Source organism: Solanum lycopersicum, chromosome 1 (genome assembly GCF_036512215.1).
Source record: "Solanum lycopersicum chromosome 1, SLM_r2.1".
NCBI lineage: Eukaryota > Viridiplantae > Streptophyta > Magnoliopsida > Solanales > Solanaceae > Solanum > Solanum lycopersicum.
In genome coordinates, this window is record NC_090800.1 from 15,025,949 (window position 1) to 15,047,931 (window position 21,983).

General features: G+C 33.0%; 1 long non-coding RNA gene across 1 annotated transcript; it reads left to right on the forward strand.

Annotated features, from left to right (window-relative positions):
• Nucleotides 1–6,151: 6,151 nt before the first annotated feature.
• LOC112941071 (uncharacterized) lies at nucleotides 6,152–9,132 on the forward strand. Its single transcript, XR_003245989.2, has 2 exons — nucleotides 6,152–7,135; nucleotides 7,222–9,132. It is a non-coding gene; the product is annotated as an uncharacterized lncRNA (long non-coding RNA).
• The last annotated feature ends 12,851 nt before the right edge of the window (nucleotides 9,133–21,983 follow it).

Below are 21,983 nucleotides of genomic sequence, written 5' to 3' on the forward strand. Positions count from 1 at the left end.
TAGGGGGAGAAACAAGTCCAGTGGTCAGAATGATAGAGGTAAAAGTAGAAGCAAGTCAAAGTCTAAATACAAGAATATAACATGTGACTATTGCCACAAGAATGGGCATATCATGAAATATTGTTATAAGCACAAGAGAGACATGAGACAACAAAAGAGAGAAGGCGATAATGAAAATCGTGTTGATGTTGTTGCTAATGATAATCTTCTTGTTTCTTGTGATGCAAATGCCATTAATCTTGTTCGTGATGAGTCTAGCTGATTTGTGGATTCTGCTGCTACGTCTCATGTCACGCCAAAGAAGGAATTATTTTCTTCTTATACTCCAGGTAATTTTGGAACGTTGAAAATGGGCAATAATCATGAAGTTGAAGTTATTGGCATTGGGACAGTTTGTTTGGAAAGTAACAATGGTTCAAAACTAGTTCTCAATAATGTCAAGCATGCTCCAGATGTTCGCTTGAATTTGAATTCTGTGGGATATCTTGATGATGAGGGTTATGTTAATACACTTGGTGTTGGCCAGTGGAAGCTTACTAGAGGTTTGATGGTTGTGGCCCGTGGTGACAAGTTGTCTAAATTGTATGTTTTTGAGGGCTCCATGTCCAGAAACTCAGTAAATTTGGTGGAGAATGATACTTCATCAGAGTTATGGCATAGAAGGCTGAGTCATATGAGCGAGAAGGAGATTGATAGTTTGTCTAAGAAAAATTTGCTTTCAGGAGTGAAACAAGCAAAGTTGAAGAAATGTGTTTATTGCTTAGCTGGTAAACAGAAAAGAGTTTCTTTTCAGAGTCATCCGCCTTCAAGAAAGTTTGATTTGCTGGAGTTGGTACATTCTGATTTATGTGGTCCTTTTAAGGTAAGATCTCATGGTGGTGCACTTTACTTTGTAACTTTTATTGATGATCATTCTCGCAAACTCTGGGTATTTCCTTTGAAGTCCAAGGATCAAGTACTTGATGTGTTCAAGAGTTTTCAGGCCTTGGTTGAAAGACAAACAGGGAAGACATTGAAATGCATCCGCTCAAATAATGGTGGTGAGTATATTGGTCCTTTTGATAGATATTGCAGAGAGTAGGGTATTAGGCATCAGAAAACTCCTCCAAAGACTCCTCAGTTAAATGGTTTAGCAGAGAGGATGAACAAAACTCTAGTTGAAAGGGTTAGATGTATGCTTTCAGATGCTAAGCTGTCAGATTCCTTTTGGACAGAAGCACTTAATACTGCTGCTTATGTTATCAATTTATCTCCTGCTGTTGCTTTAGATGGTGATGTCCCTGACAGAGTTTGGACTGGTATGAATGTTTCTTATGATCATCTTAGAGTCTTTGGGTGTAAAGCCTTTGTACATGTTCCTAAGGGTGAAAGGTCAAAGTTGAATGTTAAAACTAGGCAGTGTATCTTCATTGGTTATGGTCAAGATGAGTTTGACTATCGTTTCTATGATCCTGTTGAGAAGAAACTTGTTAGAAGTCGTGATGTTGTGTTCTTTGAAGACCAAACAATAGAAGATTTTGACAAAGCTGACAAGGCTGATTTTCACAGTAGTGAGAGCTTAGTTGATGTTGATCCAGTTCCTTTGACTATTGCACCAGAAGAAAATCTTCATAATGATGAAAATCAAGTTGATAATGAAGATGGTGATCATGTTCAGAATGACCGGCATGATGTTGTTGATGCTCCAGTGCAAGATGATGTGGTTGTCTAACTACCAATTATAGATGCTCCAGAGAGTTCTCTCAGACGATCTAGTAGAGAGAGAATTCCTTCATCTCGTTATTCTCCCAATGAGTATGTACTCTTGACTGACGGGGGAGAACCTGAGAGTCTTGATGAGGCCATGAAAAGTGAAGAAAAAGAAAGGTGGTTTGATGCTATGGAAGATGATATTAAATCCTTGCATGATAATCATACCTTTGGTTTGGTTAAGTTACCTAAAGACAGAAAAGCTTTGAAAAACAGGTGGGTTTTTCGGGTGAAACATGAAGATGGTAATCCAGTTCCACGGTACAAAGCTAGATTAGTTGTCAAGGGATTTAATCAGAAAAGGGGAGTTGATTTTGATGAGATATTCTCTCCTGTTGTGAAGATGTCATCCATTCATGTGGTTCTAGGCTTGGCTGCAAGTGTAGATTTAGAGGTTGAGCAAATGGATGTTAAAACTGCTTTCCTTCATGGTGACTTAGATGAAGAAATTTATATGAAGCAACCGGAAGGTTTTGAAGTCAAGGGTAAAGAGAATTATGTTTGCAAATTGAAGAAGAGCTTGTATGGTTTGAAACAAGCTTCCAAGCAGTGGTACAGGAAGTTTGGTTCTTGTATGAGTCAGCATGGCTTCAAGAAGACTTCTTCAGACCATTGTGTTTTTGTGCAAAAGTTCTCTGATGGTGACTTTATTATTGTGTTGCTTTATGTTGATGACATGCTTGTTGTTGGTCATAATACTTGCAGGATTCAGAAGTTGTAGCAAGAGTTGAGTAAGTCTTTTGCTATGAAAGACTTAGGACCAGCAAGGCAGATTCTTGGCATGCAGATTGTACGTGATAGAAAGGCCAAGAAATTGGTATTATCACAAGAGAAGTACATTCAGAAAGTACTTCGCAGATTCAGCATGGACAAAGCTAAGGTTGTCAGTACACCTTTAGCTATGCACTTCAAATTGAGCACGAAACAGTGTCCTTCTAGTGATGATGAGAAGGAAGATATGAAGAAAGTTCCTTATGCTTCAGCTGTTGGTAGTTTGATGTATGCGATGGTTTGTACAAGACCGGATATTGCTCATGCTGTTGGAGTTGTTATCCGTTTTCTTTCTAATTCGGGAAGAGAACATTGGAATGCTGTGAAGTGGGTTATGAGATATCTCTGTGGCACTTCTAGTCTGAGTTTGTGTTTTGGTACAGGGAAGCCTATTCTTTGTGGTTATACTGATTCAGACATGGCTGGTGATGTTGATACTCGCAAGTCTACTTCAGGGTACTTGGTTACTTTTGCAGGGGGAGCTGTGTCTTGGCAATCTAGGTTGCAAAAATGTGTTGCTCTATCTACTACAGAAGCTGAGCTTATTGCTGTCGTTGAAGCTTGTAAAGAATTGCTTTGGATGAAGAGATTCTTGGGGGAACTTGGTTGTGCTCTAGAGAGGTATGTGCTTTATTGTGACAGTTAAAGTGTTATACATCTTGGCAAGAATTCTACGTTCCATGGTCGGTCTAAACACATTGATGTGAGATACCATTGGATTCGAGATGTGTTGGATTCTAAGTTGCTTGAACTTGAAAAGATTCATACAAATGACAATGGTTCCGATATGATGACTAAAGCTTTGCCATGAGGGAAGTTTGAAGATTGTTGCATGGTCGCGGGATGGCGGTCTCCTCCACATAGTCGTGAGGGGGAGAATTGTTGGGTTATGAGCCTTTTTCCCTTCCTATGTGGATAAATAGAAGCCCAATTTGGACCAACCCATTTTTGACCATAGGCCCATTCTTATGAGGAAAATATCAGCCTATTTAGGTCTTATTTTCAAATACACAGAGAGTTTTTTCAGCAGCCAAAAAGAGAGGAAAAGAGCAGTTTTTCGCAGTCAAAATTCAGCCCTAACAGCCAACTTCAAATTGCGATTCCCGCTTCGTTTCTTGTCCGATTGAGCTGATTTTTGGACAGCGTATTATCTTCATCTCAATCTTTGATTAGGAACTGACAGAGTTGGATTTGGTGTCTTGCAGCTTCAGTTTTGCTGTCGTGAATAGTAGTTGCGAAATTGGTGATTTTGCTCCTTTAATTCTCTAGATTTGGTGCAATCTTATTTTGTTGTTGCTCGTTGTTTGGCACTTGTTTTGTGGCCAATTTTGGATAACAATATTGTAAATCTTGGTGATTATAGTGGAGCTTTTGGTCCTGTGGTTTTTACTCTTCACATCGAAGGGTTTTCCACGTAAATCTTGGTGTCTTGTGTGATTGGTTTATTATTGTCTTATTATATTTGTTTGGTTGAATTACTTGCTGCCTTACTATTATATTGCTTGTGGTTGTTTGTCTTCTCTTGGTTCAAATCGAGAAGGGAAAGTATAGACTTCGGTATTCTTCCGCTGTTATCCTGTCAGACATTCTTTGTTAGTGCCTTGTCTTTTCCAACATGTATGACCCTGCAACTAATTGAATTGAGTTGCTGCTCAAAGTCAGCACATAAGGTGTATAAAATGTATCTTTAAATTTAGGTCATAATTTAAAAGATAGTAGTGGCTTTTCCTAATATAGATTGATTAGATAATTGTCTCCAATTGTTAAAGCTAATATTCTCAAGTCGTTCTTGTGCAATGACCTGAACATTGACTTAACATTTCTCTTATTAGTTTAATTGTAGTAAGTGTTTATTACATCAAATGGTTACTTAATTCATTTTTTGGAAATTGCAGGTTTAAGAAGAAAATTAATGCCTTTTGTTTTTCCTACTTTATGATATTTCATCAAGTGTTCCTTTGCACTATTCTTAACATATCTTCTTCAATTGCAATCTTTGATCAATTGCAAATATTTGAAAGTTCTTGATTTAGGTGACACATTTAGGTGAGCTAGAGGATAAATTGAATTCTCTCTTTTCTTTTGTTCGCTTTCCTCCCTCTCTCCATCCTATAACTTAAAATAGTTCTTCATTTAGGTGACACATTTAGGTGAGCCAGAGGATCAATTGAATTCTCTCTTTTCTTTTGTTCGCTTTCCTCCCTCTCTCCATCTTATAACTTAAAATAGTTCTTCATTTAGGTGAGCCCGAGGATCAATGGAATTCTCTCTTTTCTTTTGTTCGCTTTCCTCCCTCTCTCCGCCCTATAACTGAAAATAGTTCTTGATTTAGGTAATAATGAATTGAATAACACATTTCCTAAATGGTTGGGAGCCCTACCTGATTTGCATATTTTGAACTTGAGATTAAATAAGTTCTAAGGCCCTATAAAAGATTCTAGGACTGTCAACTTGTTTGCTCAAATTCTAGTCATGGATCTCTCATCCAATGGATTTAGTGGAGACTTACCAATGAGCCTTTTTTAGAGTTTTGAAGCCATGAAAATAATTGGTGAGAACAGTGGACCCGAAAGTATGTAGTAGGTACATACAATTTCCTTAATAGTGACAACAAAGGGACTGGAGCTTGAACTTTCTCAAGTTTTGACTACAGAAATAATTATCGATCTCTCAAAAAATAGATTTGAAGGTCATATCCCAAGCTATTGGAGATCTTATTGGGCTTCGTACGTTGAACTTATCTCATAATTGCTTGGAAGGTGATATACCAATATCACTTCACCAATTATCTGTACTTGAATCATTGGATCTCTCGTCCAACAAAATCAACGGAGAAATTCCACAAAAACTTACATCCCTCACATCACTTGAAGTCTTAAATATCTGTCACAATAATCTTGTTGGATGCATTCCCAAAGGAAAACAGTTTGATACATTTGAGAATAGTTCATACCAAGGGAATGTTGGGTTACGTGGATGACCACTCTCAAAAGATTGTGGCTGTAATGAAGGGGTACAACAAGCGACAACTTTAGTTGGGCTAAAGGAGACGAAGGAGATTCAACAACGATAAGTTGGCAAGCCGTTCTCATGGATTACGGTTGTGGACCTTTTATTGTACTGTCCGTAATATACATAATGTTGTCAACTCAATTTTAGCATGGTTTTTGAGGATGGATGTAAAATTAGAACACATAACTATAACAGGAATGAAAAAGTTCAAGAAAAAAATATTAGTTTGTTACTTCCAGGTTTTCAATTTGATCTTTAATTATCAATGAACGTGCTCACCTCCTTCATCCTTAAAGCTCTTAACTTTAAATTCTTCTTTTTTGAAAATTGCAGGATTCAAGTCTAATATGTTGTTTGTGATGCAAATAAAAGCTTTTACTTAACTAGTTTGTGATGTATTTGAAGTGTGTATTTCGCAATGTAATATCTTGTTCTGTATTATGGAGATTAATTCTCATGGCTTCTTTTCGAGTTGCAAATGCGTTTCAAATGTGTTTATTTCTTGTTTGTCTCAACTTTGTTCTCATTATACTAGTGTCATTATAAGCTTGTGGGCTAGCTACACCAGTGTTATTCAGGTGAGTCACGTATTTGGGACTTCGAATACCATCAAGGCATTTCATCGCGGCTTATATACCGGATTTATCTCCAAAACAACTCTCTGTGTCATCACATCCAGTTCAAAAAGTGTGGAAATCTGAACACTCTTTATAATTTAGGAGTCTTAGATATGTTGTACAGTAGCTCAGTGGCATTCACTTCTTTTGCATTCCCTTTGTAGCTTTAGCCTTTAACAAATGTTGCTTGGATGCTACAAAATTGCAGAACATTATATTGGGGTATCCGACAATGCATCCGTTGACATTGCTTGCACAAATTATGTGCAGAGTTACTCTAAACATGGTGTGCATTGTTAGTTTGGGGAAAAACTTGCATACATTCCCTCAAGTGTCTAATATAATTGTTAAAGGTCTATACACCAACCAACACTTTCATTCTCTTCTGGAGAGAGCTCGTTGTATTCTCTCAAATGTGTGATTGTGTCATCGTCTTGATTTTTGGGCTGAGGCTATTTCTACAATTTGTTATCTTGTCAATCGATCTCCATACTCATCCATTAACATCAAAATTCCAGAAGAAGTTTGATCAAGTCCTATGAATTTCTCAAATGTAAAAGTACTTGGATACCCTGCTTTTGCCCATGTTAATGATAGGAAGTTAGCTCCAACGGTTGTTAAATGCTTATTTCTTGGCTATGCTTCTGAGTCGAAAGGTTATCGTTTATTGTGCCAGATTTGAGAAAAATTATTTTGAGTAGAGACATTACTTTTAAAGAAAATGCATTGTTGTGTTCTGAAAAAGAGCATTCTGTATTATCTTATGGTATAAATGATCAACAAGGTACCTATGAGATGGGGGAGTTAGAAATGAGAACTAAATCTCATAATATTGACCCTATCTCTTTTACAGTTCCACAGTCAACCAGTGATGCTCGTGTTGGTGAACAATTTTCCAGTACTATATGTCCCGTTGAGCCAAAATTTGTTGATGATTCTTCTATTGCTCATAATAGACCAAGGAGAGTTATTAGAAAACCCAACAGGTATGGTGATAATGATGGTCTGATTTCCTATTCACTAACAGTTGCACAATAAACTTCTGAACGAGTTTAACTTTCTTCATATTCAGAGGCAATCACTAGTTCTAATTCATCTCAGTGGCTGGAAGCAATGCAAGAAGAAAAGTCTGCATAAGAATACGACATAGGATTTATGTGAGCTTCCTAAAGGTCATCGTGCACTAGACTGCAAATGGATCTATAAACGAAAAGATGGGATTCCTTGGGTTGAAAATTCAATATGGAAACCTTGTTTAGTTGTCCAAGGCTTTGCCCAAAATGAAGGTATTGATTTAATGAAGTTTTCTCTCCATTAGTTTGTAATTCTTCCATAAGAGTAATTCTTGCCTTTGTTGCACTATTTGATTTGGAATTGGAACAATAAGATGTCAAAACTGCTTTTCTGCATGGAGAATTGAAGGACGAAATTTATATGAATCAACATGAGGGTTTTGGTGTTCATGAAAATTAACAATGTGTTTGTCGTTTCCAGAAGGTCCTTGTATGGACTTAAACAAGCACCTACACAGTGGTACAAGAGATTTGATGCTTTTATGGTTAGTCAAAGCTATACCAAAAGTCAATGTGATAATAGTGTGTACTTTAAATAGTCTTCAAATGGTTCATTTATTTACTTTTTATTATATGTGGATGAAATGTTGATTGCTTTAAAAGACATGTCTTTGATCAACAAGTTAAAGTCTCAACTTAGTAATGAGTTTTAGATGAAGAACCTTGGTGCAGCAAAGAAGATTACAAGAATGGAAATTCATAGAGAACGACAAGCTGCAAAGCTATACTTGTCTCAGAAAAATACATTGAGAAGATCCTTGACAAGTTGAACATGAGTAAGAGAAGGCCTGTCTCAACTCCTCTAGCAGCTCACTTCAAGATATCTTCTGAATTTTGTTCAAAAACAGATGAAGAACTTGAACTGATGTCTAACATTCCCTACTCTAGTGCAGTTGGTAGTCTTATGTATGTCATGGTTTGCACTAGACCCGATCTTACATATGCAGTGAGTATGGTGAGTCGGTATATGCACAATCCTGGCAAGTATCATTTGGATGTGGTGAAATGGATTTTCTGATACTTGATAGGTACAGTTAATCATGGCTTAGTTTTTGACATGAATAAGATGATATCGAATGATGTTGTTGGGTTTGTTGATTCTGATTAAGTTGGTGATCTTGATAGGCGCAGATCTCTATCCGGATATATCTTGTCTTTATGTTTAGGTTCTATCAGTTGGAAAGCATCTTTGCAATCCATTCTTGCTCTATCCAGTATAGAAGCAGAATATGTTGCAGCTATAGAAGGTGAGAAGGAGGCTACATGGTTGTGTGGTCTTGAGCTTGGTGTTCAACAAGATACTATTATTGTGTTTTCAGATAGTCATAGTGCAATACATCTAATGAAAAAAATGATGCATATCATTCCGAGAATAAGCATATTGAAATATCATTATATCAGAAACACAATGACTAAGGGAGAGATTGTAGTCAAGAAAATTTACACTACAGAAAATCCTACAGATATGCTTACTAAGTCACTTCCTCTTCTTAACTTTAAACATATTTTGAACTTAGCTAGTGTTTACAACACTTGATTTCCCTTGGGGGCTTTTATGGTAATGACAAGCATGTGCTAAATTTGAGCCATGGTGGATATAAATTCTTTTTCTTGTTGATTTTGCCTACTCATGTCAGCATTTCTTAGGACTTTCCCAGTTCAGGAAGGCTGAACAGATCATGGGATTATGGTGCAGTAATGGACACCATTTTCATGGGAAGTGGAGCCTAATTTTATGGGCATTTTCTATTTCTTTGTACCAGATAGTGAAGCCTAAGTTTCTGAGCATGTTCTGTTTTGTGACATAAAAACAAAAGAATTTAGTTGTCTTTTTTCTTTTCCTCATATTTGAGTTCCGTAGAACTTTAAATTGTACTCTACCTTCAATATAGTGAAATTGCTCGTCATTACCCGTGGTTTTTTCCCGACTTAGGTTTTTCACGTTACATTGTGTGTCATTCATTGTATTTCCAAATTCCTTTCTCGATTATTCACATCTGTCTTGTTTTTTGTACAACTTATTTTCTAACAAGAATGACATCGCTTTCAAAAATTATGTACAAAAAACTCTTAATTACATGGTGTATTATTATCCATTTTGAGTTGTACTTGATATTTTATTTGAAATAAAAGATCATTCTTTTTGTTAAAAGTTAAACTTGCCAATATACACAACTTAGAAAGGGAATATTGCGTGTACGGAGGGTTGTTAAACTAAGACTTTTCATATCTATGTGTTATTACGTGTGAAATGCTTACATATTGTGTGACACACTAAACTTGACTGAAAGTTAGTAGGTGTTGTTTTCTTGGAATTGATTACTCCAAAAAAGTAGTAGATTTCTCTTTACTTAATTTGTTGTTCATTCATCCTCCAAATATATTGCTAGATGATAACTTTAATTAATTCATAGGTATGTATTGACAAAAGATCACACCTTTGAATATGCATTTATTATCCATAACAATAAATTTGACCGAAAAATCAACTTTAGGATTATTTTTTCTAAAAGTCAGTATGTTAATGAAAAGGGTGAATGTACACCATTTATTAGTTATATATGCACCATTTGTTAGCCGATAAAGGTATGTATGCATCACTTTTTAACGAGTATATCTGCTCAAAATCGTAAAGTTGAGGGTATATTTACCCCTTTCCCTAAAATAAAAATTAAGAAAATTAATTAAAAATTATTTTCTCTACTTGTGTTAGATGAAAATATGTATGTGATACAGCGTAAATGTGAGCCACTTTTATTACAATAGAGGTATACATGACCCACTTTTGTGATAGAACTTTTCTGTTGTAGTTTTTGTTGGGTTTTACCAAGTGTGAATGGGAAAAGAAAAGAGAGAATATGAAAAGTGAGGGAACTACTTTGGAGGGAAAATGAAAAGTCATTTGCAAAGTGCAAATGAAAAGTCATTTCTTATAAATTTGCAGGTAACGGTAACATTTTGAAAAGTTGTTACTCTTTCCGAAAAGTCGTTACTTTCCAAAAAGTAGTTATTTTCCTAACAGACACAATTTTTTGAAAAGTTGTTATTTTTTCCAAAATACACAACTTTCTGGATAAAATGGGTCTGAACAGATTTCACTGAACAAACATGTTCCTTGCTGAAAATGGCTATAAAAAGAAGTCAATTTTTGATTTTTTAATCACTGAAATTTTTTTTTCTCTGCATTTATTTTTCTCTCAAATAAAATCAAAGTGTCGATCGACCGAGTCTGTGTGACTTGTTGCTGTTCTTAAGTTCGTTGAAGTTAAAGAAGTTTGAGGTACCGCTATTTCTTTAACAGGTTTAATCCATTTTATCTTGGGAGAAATTAATCCACAACCTTGGGTACAGTGAGGGGATTAAATTTCTTAAGGACACACAGTAGTTTCTGTGGTCTCGGATTAATTCTTGTATTCTATATTCTGCTTCATCTTATTTCTGTTTCTGTTTCTGTTTATTAACTTTATAAATACAAGTTATTGTAAGAATAACAATCTTAAGAAATTTAATAGTTTCTGTATTTGAGGTTTCTGGAGATTAAAACCTTTATGGTTTTCTACTCTGCTTGAATTTTTAAAATTCATTCGATTAACGATTAAAAGAACATAAAAAACTTTATCGTTAAATCAGAAACAGTTTGTGTAAAGATTTGTTCTTTACTGTTAGTATTTTAAATACTTAATTTATCTGCCATTTGTAACAGAAAAAAAATGACTAATTCAAGTCAAACAAATGCTGGAACAGTTTGTGATGCAACAACATCGGTTGCACATAATCGTTCAAATGCTGCCTTAGCACTGGTTGAGAAACCTGCAAAGTTTTCTGGAGTCGACTTTAAGAGATGGCAGCAAAAGATGTTCTTCTATCTCACTACGTTGAGTCTGCAGAAGTTCATCAATGAGAATGTTCCTGTTATGTCAGATGAAACTCCGGCTGATGAACGATTCTTGGTAACAGAAGCATGGACACACTCAGATTTTTTTGTAAAAATTATATTTTGAGTGGTCTGCAAGACGATCTGTACATTGTGTACAGCAATGCAAAAATCTCAAAAGAATTTCGGGATGCTTTAGAAAAGAAGTACAAAACAGAAGATGCCGGAATGAAGAAATTCATTGTGGCAAAATTTCTGGACTTTAAGATGATAGACAGTAAGACTGTCGTCACCCAAGTTCAAGAATTGCAGGTCATAATCCATGATCTCCTTGCTGAAGGTATAAATTTATTTAATGCCTATGTTAGAAATATTAAATTTTCCCTTAATACTCACATAACCTTTAATGTAGGATTAATTGTGAATGATGCTTTTCAAGTGGCTGCAATTATTGAAAAGTTATCTCCATTGTGGAAGGACTTTAAAAAACTAAAGAAAAGAAACATCTGGTCCAAAAAGCACTCCTCCTAAGAAGAAATTCAATGGAAACTGCTTTAATTGTGGTAAACATGGTCATAGGGATAATGAATTCCGGGGTCCTAAGAAGGACAAGAAAAAGAAAGATCAAGCAAATTTGGCTGAATCCAAAGGAGAAATGGATGATCTCTGTGCAATGCTTTAAGAATGTAACTTGATTGGAAATCCAAGAGAATGGTGGATAGATTCTGGTGCCTCATGCCATGTTTGTGTCAACAAAGAATTATTTTCATCATATACTCCAGCACTTACAGATGAAAAATTGTTTATGGCAAACTCTGCTGTTGCAAAGGTGGAAGGAACTGGCAAAGTCCTATTAAAGATGACATCAGGCAAGGTGGTGACTTTGAATAGGGTCTCATATGTTCCAGAATTGAAAAAGAATTTAGTTTCAATTCCAGTTTTGACCAAGAATGGATTTAAATGTGTATTTGTTTCTGATAAAGTAGTAGTAAGCAAAAATGATATGTATGTAGGAAAAGGCTACCTTAGTGATGACCTTTTCAAACTCAATGTAATTGCAGTTGATATGAACAAAGATTTTGCTGCTTCTTACTTGCTTGAGTCTAAATGTTTAGGCATGAACGTTTGGGACACGTTAATAACAAAACCTTGCGAAAACTGATTAACTTAAATATTTTGCCAAAATTTGAGTGCAATAAATCAAAATGTCAAATTTGTGTTGAATCTAAGTATGCTAAGCATTCTTATAAATCTGTTGAAAGGAATTCAAATCCTTTAGAATTGATTCACACTGATATTTGTGACATGAAGTCAACACCATCACGTGGTGAGAAAAAGTATTTCATAACTTTTATTGACGATTGCACTAGATATTGTTATGTCTATTTGCTAAATAGTAAGGATGAAGCAATAGATGCATTTAAGCAATATAAAACTGAAGTTGAAATCAGTTAGATAAAAAGATCAAAATGATCAGAAGTGATAGAGGTGGAGAATATGAATCTCCATTTGCAGAAATATGTTTAGAAAATGGAATAATCCATCAAACTACTGCTCCCTACACTCCTCAGTCTAATGGAATTGCAGAAAGAAAAAATCGAACTTTAAAAGAAATGATGAATGCATTACTTATAAGTTCAGGTTTACCACAGAACTTGTGGGGGGAAGCTATCCTTACAGCAAATCAAATACTTAATAGAGTGCCTCACTCAAAGACAAATGTAATTCCATATGAAAAATGGAAAGGTAGAAAACCCAATTTGAAATATTTTAAAGTGTAGGGGTGTCTAGCCAAAGTCCAAGTTCCTATACCTAAGAGGGTAAAAATAGGACCTAAGACTGTGGATTGTGTATTCACTGGATATGCCACAAACAGTAAGACATGTCATTTTTTGGTTCATAAGTCAGAACATTCGGATATTCATGATAATACGGTAATGGAATCAGATAGTGCTGAATTTTTTGAACATATCTATCCATATAAAATTAGACTTGAGTCATCTAGTGGGGGATCTAAACAACCCAGAGAAGAACTAAAAGAGAATGAACAAAATGAAGAAAGTCCAAGACGCAGTAAACGTCAAAAGACATCTACTTCATTTGGATCAGATTTTGTAACATTTCTTCTTGAAAGTGAGCCTCAAACATTCAAGGAAGATTTGTTGTCTAGCGACTCAACCTCTTGGAAGGAGGCTGTTAATAGTGAAATTGAATCAATTTTAAGCAATCATACTTGGGAGTTGGTTGATCTTCCTCCAGGGAACAAACCGTTGGGTTCAAAATGAATCTTTAAAAGGAAGATGAAAGACGATGGAACTATTGGCAAATATAAAGCAAGACTTGTTGTCAAAAGGTTTTAGACAAAAAGAAGGTCTTGATTATTTTGACACATATTCGCCAGTGACTAGGATTACATCAATTCAGATGTTAATTGCACTAGCTTCAGTATACGGTCTTGAAATTCATCAAATGGATATGAAAACAGCCTTCTTAAACGGAGAGCTTGAAGAGGAAATTTACATAGAACAACCTGAGGATTTTGTAGTTCCTGGTAAAGAAAAGAAAGTGTGCAAACTTATTAAGTCACTTTATGGGCTAAAACAAGCACCAAAACAATGGCATGCAAAGTTTGATCAAACCATGTTGGCAAATGGATTTAAGATCAATGAATGTGATAAATGTGTTTACATTAAAGATACTCCAAATCAGGAAGTTATTTTATGCCTATATGTAGATGATATGCTTATAATGAGCAAAGACATCGCTAATATAAAAGCTACAAAGCATATGCTTGCTAGTAAGTTTGATATGAAAGATTTAGGAGTTGCTAATGTGATATTAGGAATTAAAATTCTTAAAACTCCTAACGGTCTAGCATTGTCTCAAACTCATTATATTCAAAAGATACTTGAAAAATTTAAATTTTTGAATTTTAAAAGGGCAAAGACTCCAATTGATGTAAATCTTCATCTTGCAAAGAATAAAGGCGAAAGTCAGTCTCAATTGGACTATGCTAGCGTATTGGGAAGCTTAATGTATGTCATGAATTGTACACGACCAGACATAGCATGCGCTATCAGTAAACTGAGTCGATATACAAGTAATCATAATCATTGGTTGGCAATGAAGAGAGTTTTGAGATACTTAGATGACACTCAAAACTATGGTTTACATTACAACAGATATCCAGCCGTTCTTGAAGGATATAGTGATGCAAATTGGATTATTGGGTCAACTGAAACAAAATCCACAAGTGGATACGTTTTTACTATTGGTGGAGGAGCAATATCTTGGAAATCATCCAAACAAATATGTATAGCTCGCTCTACAATGGAGTCTGAATTCATTGCTTTAAACAAGGCAGGTGAAGAAGCTGAATGGCTCCAGAATTTCTTAGAAGATATTCCATTTTGGCCCAAACCAATGGCCCCTATATACATACATTGTGATAGTCAAGCTGCAATAGGAAAGGCTGGAAGCATTATGTATAACGGCAAGTCTCGTCACATAAGACGAAGACATAACTCTGTGAGACAACTACTCTCTAGTGGAATTATCACAATTGACTATGTGAAGTCAAAAGATAATGTGTTGGATCCACTTACAAAAGGCCTAAATAGAGAGGGAGTTGAGAAATCATCGACGGGAATGAGATTATGGCCGAGAACAAATCATCGTGGCGGTAACTCTACCTAGAAGACTGGAGATCCCAAGATCTAGGTTCAAGGAGATAAAACAAAGTCATTGATGACGGTTCAACATTGTCAAAGGAAAAATAAAATAAAATATTATTATTATTTTATGGTCCATTCTCATGATGAGACAATGTTTAGTAACTAGGATAAAGACATAAGGACTTTTTAATGGTTTCTAAGTTTGACACAAGGAATATCAAATGGTGTATCTATGGGATAACACATTTAGAAATCACCTATGTAAGTGTGAAGTGTAAGCCGCTTCAAGGAGAATCCGATAAGGCCAGTTCTTTAAGCACTTACTATTCAAGATGTGTTCATGGCTGAAACGAACAAAACAATGAGAACTAAGAACAGTTCAAGAGTTGATTGTGTGACATATGTTGTCTAGGTATACACCAAAGCTCGACGGTTCAAAGATATCAAATCTACCGATTGACCGAGTATATCCGATATATGTTCACTACGGAAAGTTTAAAGGGAAACCTACTTATCCAGATGCTATTAACCTTTACCTACAAGACACACAAGTTTTTTCATGCATATGTTTTAACAATAGCCTTCCCCATTCATGTGGGGGATTGTTGGGTTTTAGCAAGTGTGAATGGGAAAAGAAAAGAGAGAATATGAAAAGTGAGGGAACTACTTTGGAGGGAAAAAGAAAAGTCATTTGCAAAGTGCAAATGAAAAGTCATTTCTTATAAATTTACAGGTAACGGTAACATTCTGAAAAGTTGTTACTCTTTCCGAAAAGTCGTTACTTTTCGAAAAGTCGTTACTTTCTAAAAAATAGTTATTTTCCTAACAGACACAATTTTTTGAAAAGTTGTTATTTTTTCCAAAAGACACAACTTTCTGGATAAAATGGGTCTGAACAGATTTCGAACAAACATGTTCCTTGCGGAAAATGGCTATAAAAGGAAGTCAATTTTTGATTTTTTAATCACTGAATTTTTTTTTTCTCTGCATTTATTTTTCTCTCAAATAAAATCAAAGTGTCGATCGACTGAGTCTGTGTAACTTGTTGCTGTTCTTAAGTTCGTTGAAGTTAAAGAAGTTTGAGGTACCACTATTTCTTTAACAGGTTTAATCCGTTTTATCTTGGGAGAAATTAATCCATAACCTTGGATACAGTGAGGGGATTGAATTTCTTAAGGACACACAGTAGTTTCTGTGGACTCGGATTAATTCTTGTATTCTATATTCTGCTTCATCTTATTTCTGTTTCTGTTTCTGTTTATTAACTTTATAAATACAAGTTATTGTAAGAATAACAGTTTTTACTTAAACTTTTCTTTGCAATGGTACATGCATTGACCTGTTAATATGTAAATTTATTAGAATTATTAAAATATAAGTTTGATTATCGTCAAGTTCATATACAATATGGTGTGCATAAACAAAATAACAATTTTATCCTAACTAATATAAATGAATTTTTGACTTGAAATGTTTTTGTCAGCGTCTATACACCAAGCAATACTCTTATTCTAACTAATGAAAGTTTTGTGAATTCTCAGGTCAATGTTATACACTAGCTAAGTAAAACTCTTATCCCAACCAATCAAAATTTTAAGAGATTTTCTACTTGAAAAATTATTTTTATGGTGTATACACTAATCAATGTATTTTTTTATCCTAACTAATTAAACTCTCTTTGATTTATTGGTGTGTATACAATAAATACTCTTATCGGTTATTCTCGCTCTGAGAAGAATTTATTTGGTTATAAGTAATTGTTATTCTCGCTCTGAGAAGAATTTATTTGGTTATAAGTAATTGTTACATGTATTTAAAGTTGATATTCTCCATTACATATTTTTTTTAAAAAATAATTCCTTTATTTTAATTGCTTTAATTTTTTTTGTTTTATTTTATTTCCTTCACTTTTTCTTGTATCCATCCAAAATTATATTATATTAAATACAAACATTTGGAATTAAATTAAAATCAAATCCAAAGAAAAGACAATGAAAATAAAAGATATAAATAGAACCAATAGGAAAAAGAAGAAGAAAATGAACAAAAGAATACGTATTTACTTATGTTTGAGAATATTTTAAATACAAGGCAAAAAAAATCATATCATATATTTATATAAAAGAAAATTCTAGGTCCGCCTACGTAGCGCCATCACAAGCTAGAATTTCCTTTTAATTTATTTATTTTCAAAAATAATCTTCCCCTTTCTTGAAAAGATCTGACTTTTATGAAAAGTAGTTATTTTTGTGAAAACTTACGACTTTTATGGAGACTTAGCCAGAATAATCATCCTCTTTCACGAAATGATGTGACTTTTTTGAATAGTTGCGACTTTATTGAAAAGTTGTAACTTTTAATGAAAAGTTATCACTTTAAAGAAGAGTTGCAACTTTTATGAAATGCTTTGACTTTTATGAAAGGTTGTGACCTTTCTAAAGGGTTTCACCTTTTCCAAACAGTCGTAACATTTCTGATAAGGCACAATAAATATTTGTTTGCACTTCCATTTGTTTTCAATAAATAGAGGTGTTTCCTATCATTTAAAATAACAAAAATTTTGAACCTCTTTTTCTTTTTCTTTTTTTCTTCTTCACAATTATATATTTGTGTACTTTGCTCATGTTGAGTGGCTCAGTGACGACATTGCTTATGTTAGAGATTTTAATAAATATTTTACCGTCATTAATTTATGCTTTTATAATTAAGGATAAATGATAAGATGCAGTAGTTTTCATTGTCCTTTACATTTTTAATCTTTTGTGTAAGATAATATAGTGTTTTAGTTTTAGTACCCATAGATTTTAAGTATTATTAAATTTCCATCCAAAGCGTGGGTAATTTTCTGTAAATTCTATAGGTAAATTTCCACTATGTTCATTCTCTATGTAAATTCAGACTTTTTTCTTTACTTATATTTCAAAGTCTCATATGTTTTCCAAAAAAGAATGAATGCACAACCGAAATCTAAGTTTTATTCTTTTACTCAATAAAATCTATTTTTCTTTACAACTATTCTGGGTAGCATGGATTTTCACCCTTCATCAACTGGGTAGTTTTTATTTTATTAAGTAGAAATCACTTTTTTGTGAGCGGAATTTGGGGTTGCAGTGAATCTGTCTCCAAATAATTGTTGTTGCAATGAAAATTTATGCAGGTTTTTATTAATTTTCACATTTATGACTCATCTACAAAGTAGTTTAGAGTTTCCTATCCTCTACTTTCAATTTAAAATGTATCCTAGCAACTTATAACTATTCCACAACATTATAATGGTGTTTTGAAATCAAAGAGCAAACTAGAGTTCATTACATGATTTTCTATAGGTCTGATTAAATTTATGCAATTTTCATTTTCAATTTTTTTTTGCATTGCTACAAATCATCCAACTTTTAGGTGTTTCTGCTATGATCATTGCTGCGTAGGTGTAGGAGACAAAAGTGGTTTTGTTCCCTCTTTGGCAATGTGCTTTTTTGTAATTTTGCTTGAATATGTTTATAACAATCAGCTTCAACAAGAGGAATCTCAACTTTTATAACAAGTATTCCAGAATGTAAGTCAGATAATTATCAGATGAGACGAGGTATATAGCATACATTTTGCATTTCCTTTGGCCATACAAGATACCTCTACTGTAAATGGTGTGCAAAGTCAAAAAGATAACCATCATGGGTAAAATTAATAAGGATCATTACAAAGTCTGTAAACATGCATATGTAGTTAAAGAAGGATATTTGGAGTTTTTCAATTTGCTTACTCTTGTATAAGTTTTGTGCTTTTTGAATTTTGACTATTGAAGCCTCATTGTTTTGGTTGATAGGTGATTTTGCAAGTTGTAATTTGGGACTTGGAAAACCATGTTGTGGTCAGCTATAAGATAACAAGCAAAAAGAAACGAAGGGAAATGAAATAGTGGTTGGCATTTAAGTTGACATATACAAGGAATTTGAAGTAGTGCACTTGAACTTTTAAAGGCATAGCCACATTGCATGAAGCTTGGAAATTTTATTATCCTCGAGTAAGATATTGACTATTTACTTTGCATTATCTTTTACAATTGTTACACAAGCAAAATGATATGTTTATTCCTCTTTGTCCGGTGTTGAAATGATGAAGGATAGTTGAAATTTCTCTGTTTGTTTGCTCTTTTGTAGTCTTTGTTATAAATGAAGTTACAACGTTTGAATCTCATTAATTTGTGAGGGCAGACTGTCCGAATAATAAGTGAATTCACATGTTGTAGGTTTTTTTTTATAAAACTAATTATTAATTGTTATGTTTTGTTTTAATGTTTTTTTCCTATTTATGTTGCAAGTTCAAATAAAGTCATAGTTATTGAATATGTCTCTCTTTTCAATACTGTTAAACCAAATAGACTAAAAATATAACATATTGACAAATTTTTGTAAATTAAAGATGTTTCATCCAGCAGAGTTGTCATAATCATTTTCACTTATGCAACCACGCACAAGCATTTCTGTAGTAACTTAAGGACATTATTCCAAATTCACTCATATCTAATATAGAGGAAGATAACAAAAATATTAGAGGCAACTAAAGTATTTTAGTAAGTGAAAATAGAAAATATTTGCATTGTCAAAAAATTAATTAAATATTTCTAGCAAATGATATTTTCGGCTATATTTGAAAAGAATTAAGATAGCTAGGGCTTTACCACACATTACAAGAGTACTATTTTACAAGTGGGAGTGTTTAATTAATGTGGAGGAGATGAATTAATGCATTTAGATATAGAGACTCGAAATCAGAGTATTTTTTAAATTAATATTTGAAGTCAAGCTTAAGTCTATGTCTATTATTATCCCGCAAGAAAAATAATGACAACAGTGTGATAAAAATTCTCATATGCTATCAAATAAAAGTCACAAACATAAGGCAGATTGAAATGTTGTAAAATGTCTATTTTCATCATTTCATGGATCCAAATTAGTAGACCCAACATAAATAAAAATATTTTTTATATGAGATTAAAAATTGAAAAGCTTTACATGTGTTGAATGTTTGCTCGAAATCAAAATAAGTAAAAATGTCTTTTGAAAATGCAAACCATCAACGATTTTTGAAGAACTTGCTGAGACGTCAATTCAAATGGTCATATGTAATTTCATTAAACTCAAAATAGACACTATAACGAGTATGATATATAGCTACGAAATTATTAGCTACGACATTAAATTCGTCACTAACATTCTTTTATTGACAAAATTAAATTTTCGCGCTTAAATATATGAGACACGTACTTTCAGTGACAAACATAAAGTTCCTATCAAAGTTTTGTCCACTAAAGATTCCCACCAAAAAATAAATTGGCATCGTTTTGTTAAATAGTGTTAGTCCGGATTGAAAGTTATTGGTCACACATTATTTTGTCACTAATAGTGTATGTAATTCATGACAAACTACGACATCAAATTCTTCACTGACTATTCGATTTTGTTGACAAAATTTACTTTTCGTGCTCAAATATACGAGACACATACTTTTAGTGACGAAAAATAAAAGTTCGTAGCAAAGTTTTGTCCACTAAAGTTTTCCACCAAAAAATTTATTGGTTGTTCACTAAAGTTTCCCAACAAAAATTAATTGGCGTCATTTTTAAGTAGTGTTAGTCACGAATTTAAAGTTATCGGTAACACATTATTTCGTCACTAATAATGTATCTAATGCATGACAAAATATTTCTTGTATTAAAATTTATTAAATTTTGAACACACAATGTCAACAAATTAGAACTCATAGTTAAAAATTATAAATTTTAGCTATGAAAAATTTAGATTTATTTATGACATTTATGTCATCAATAATAATAATATAAATAATTGGTGATAAATATTATTTGTTTCTAATCAATCTGCGATTTAGTGACAACAAAAATATTGTCACAAAATATATAAGGTGTTAAATAGCGACAACTTAAAACTTTTAATGAATAATTTAACTATTTACTACGGAAAAATTCATAGGTAAATATAACTCTTTTTCGTTACAATTGTTCATAGTTACAACTGACAACTTACAAAAAGAATCATATAAGTTCTTCATAAGAAAACGACAAAGTCCATCATTAATTGGCAAGTGAAAATATTAGGATCAACGAATTCGGTCGATTTTGTAAAATGAAAAAGTTCAATACATCAATTTTTTGAAATTACGCAATTATAAAATGCATCATTTAAAAAATAAAATCCAAGTTATAAGTATTGTGAGTGAGGCACGGTTCCACCACTAGATCACTAATATTTGTTGGTTTAACACTTCATTTTTTATTTGATTCACTTTCATTGATAAAAACATAAAAAAATAATTTCTCAATTCGTTGTGCTAATTTTTGTGTGTTTATTGATTTGTGATTGATAAATTACATAGACTAAGTCGATCTATTTTCTTATGTCTAAAAATATGTGCATATTTAGTAGTAATTTCACATACTATGTAGAGTTATTATACAAACATAACATCGTTTTACAAACTTAGAGTTTGCAAAGCTGCGATATATTTCATGAATTTCTATTAACTTTTCCCTTCAGTGTGAAAATTGAAATAGAATAAAAATAAAAATACAAATAAAAGAAATGAACTAACTAGGATTTCAAATATATTATGATGAAGTACTATAGGTATGACTTATGGGTATCGATGTTCAAATTCAAACGACTATTCATTTTTTTAAATAAAATCGAAAGATTAATTTTAAATAAATTTATAATTATACTGAATAATTTTTAAAATTTATAAAGATAAAGAAATGAAATGATAAAATCGTACTGAATATATTTAAAGATATTTAGAAAAACACAGTTTAATAAAAATAATCTACATTTGAATGAATTGTGGGTGGTAAATATCACACATTTGTGTATAAGTATAAATAATTATATAATATATTGTTTCTGCAAAAGTTAAATTTGAAAGAAGTGAATGAAGTATAAAATAAAACAAAAAATAAAGACAAGAGAGAGTTGATATGATGGTAAGCATTCTTTACTTCCGACCTTAAGGTTGTGAGTTCGATTCCCAAGACAATGTAATGTGCTAGCTGCTGGCCGGGTTGAAAAAACTTGAGATCGAAGATACATATGTATATGTATATATCATATGAAAATAAACCACTTATATAATGATAAATTTTATCCCTAATATATTTAAGAAAAAATAATTGTATATAAAATATAGTCATTGGTGACGAAATAAG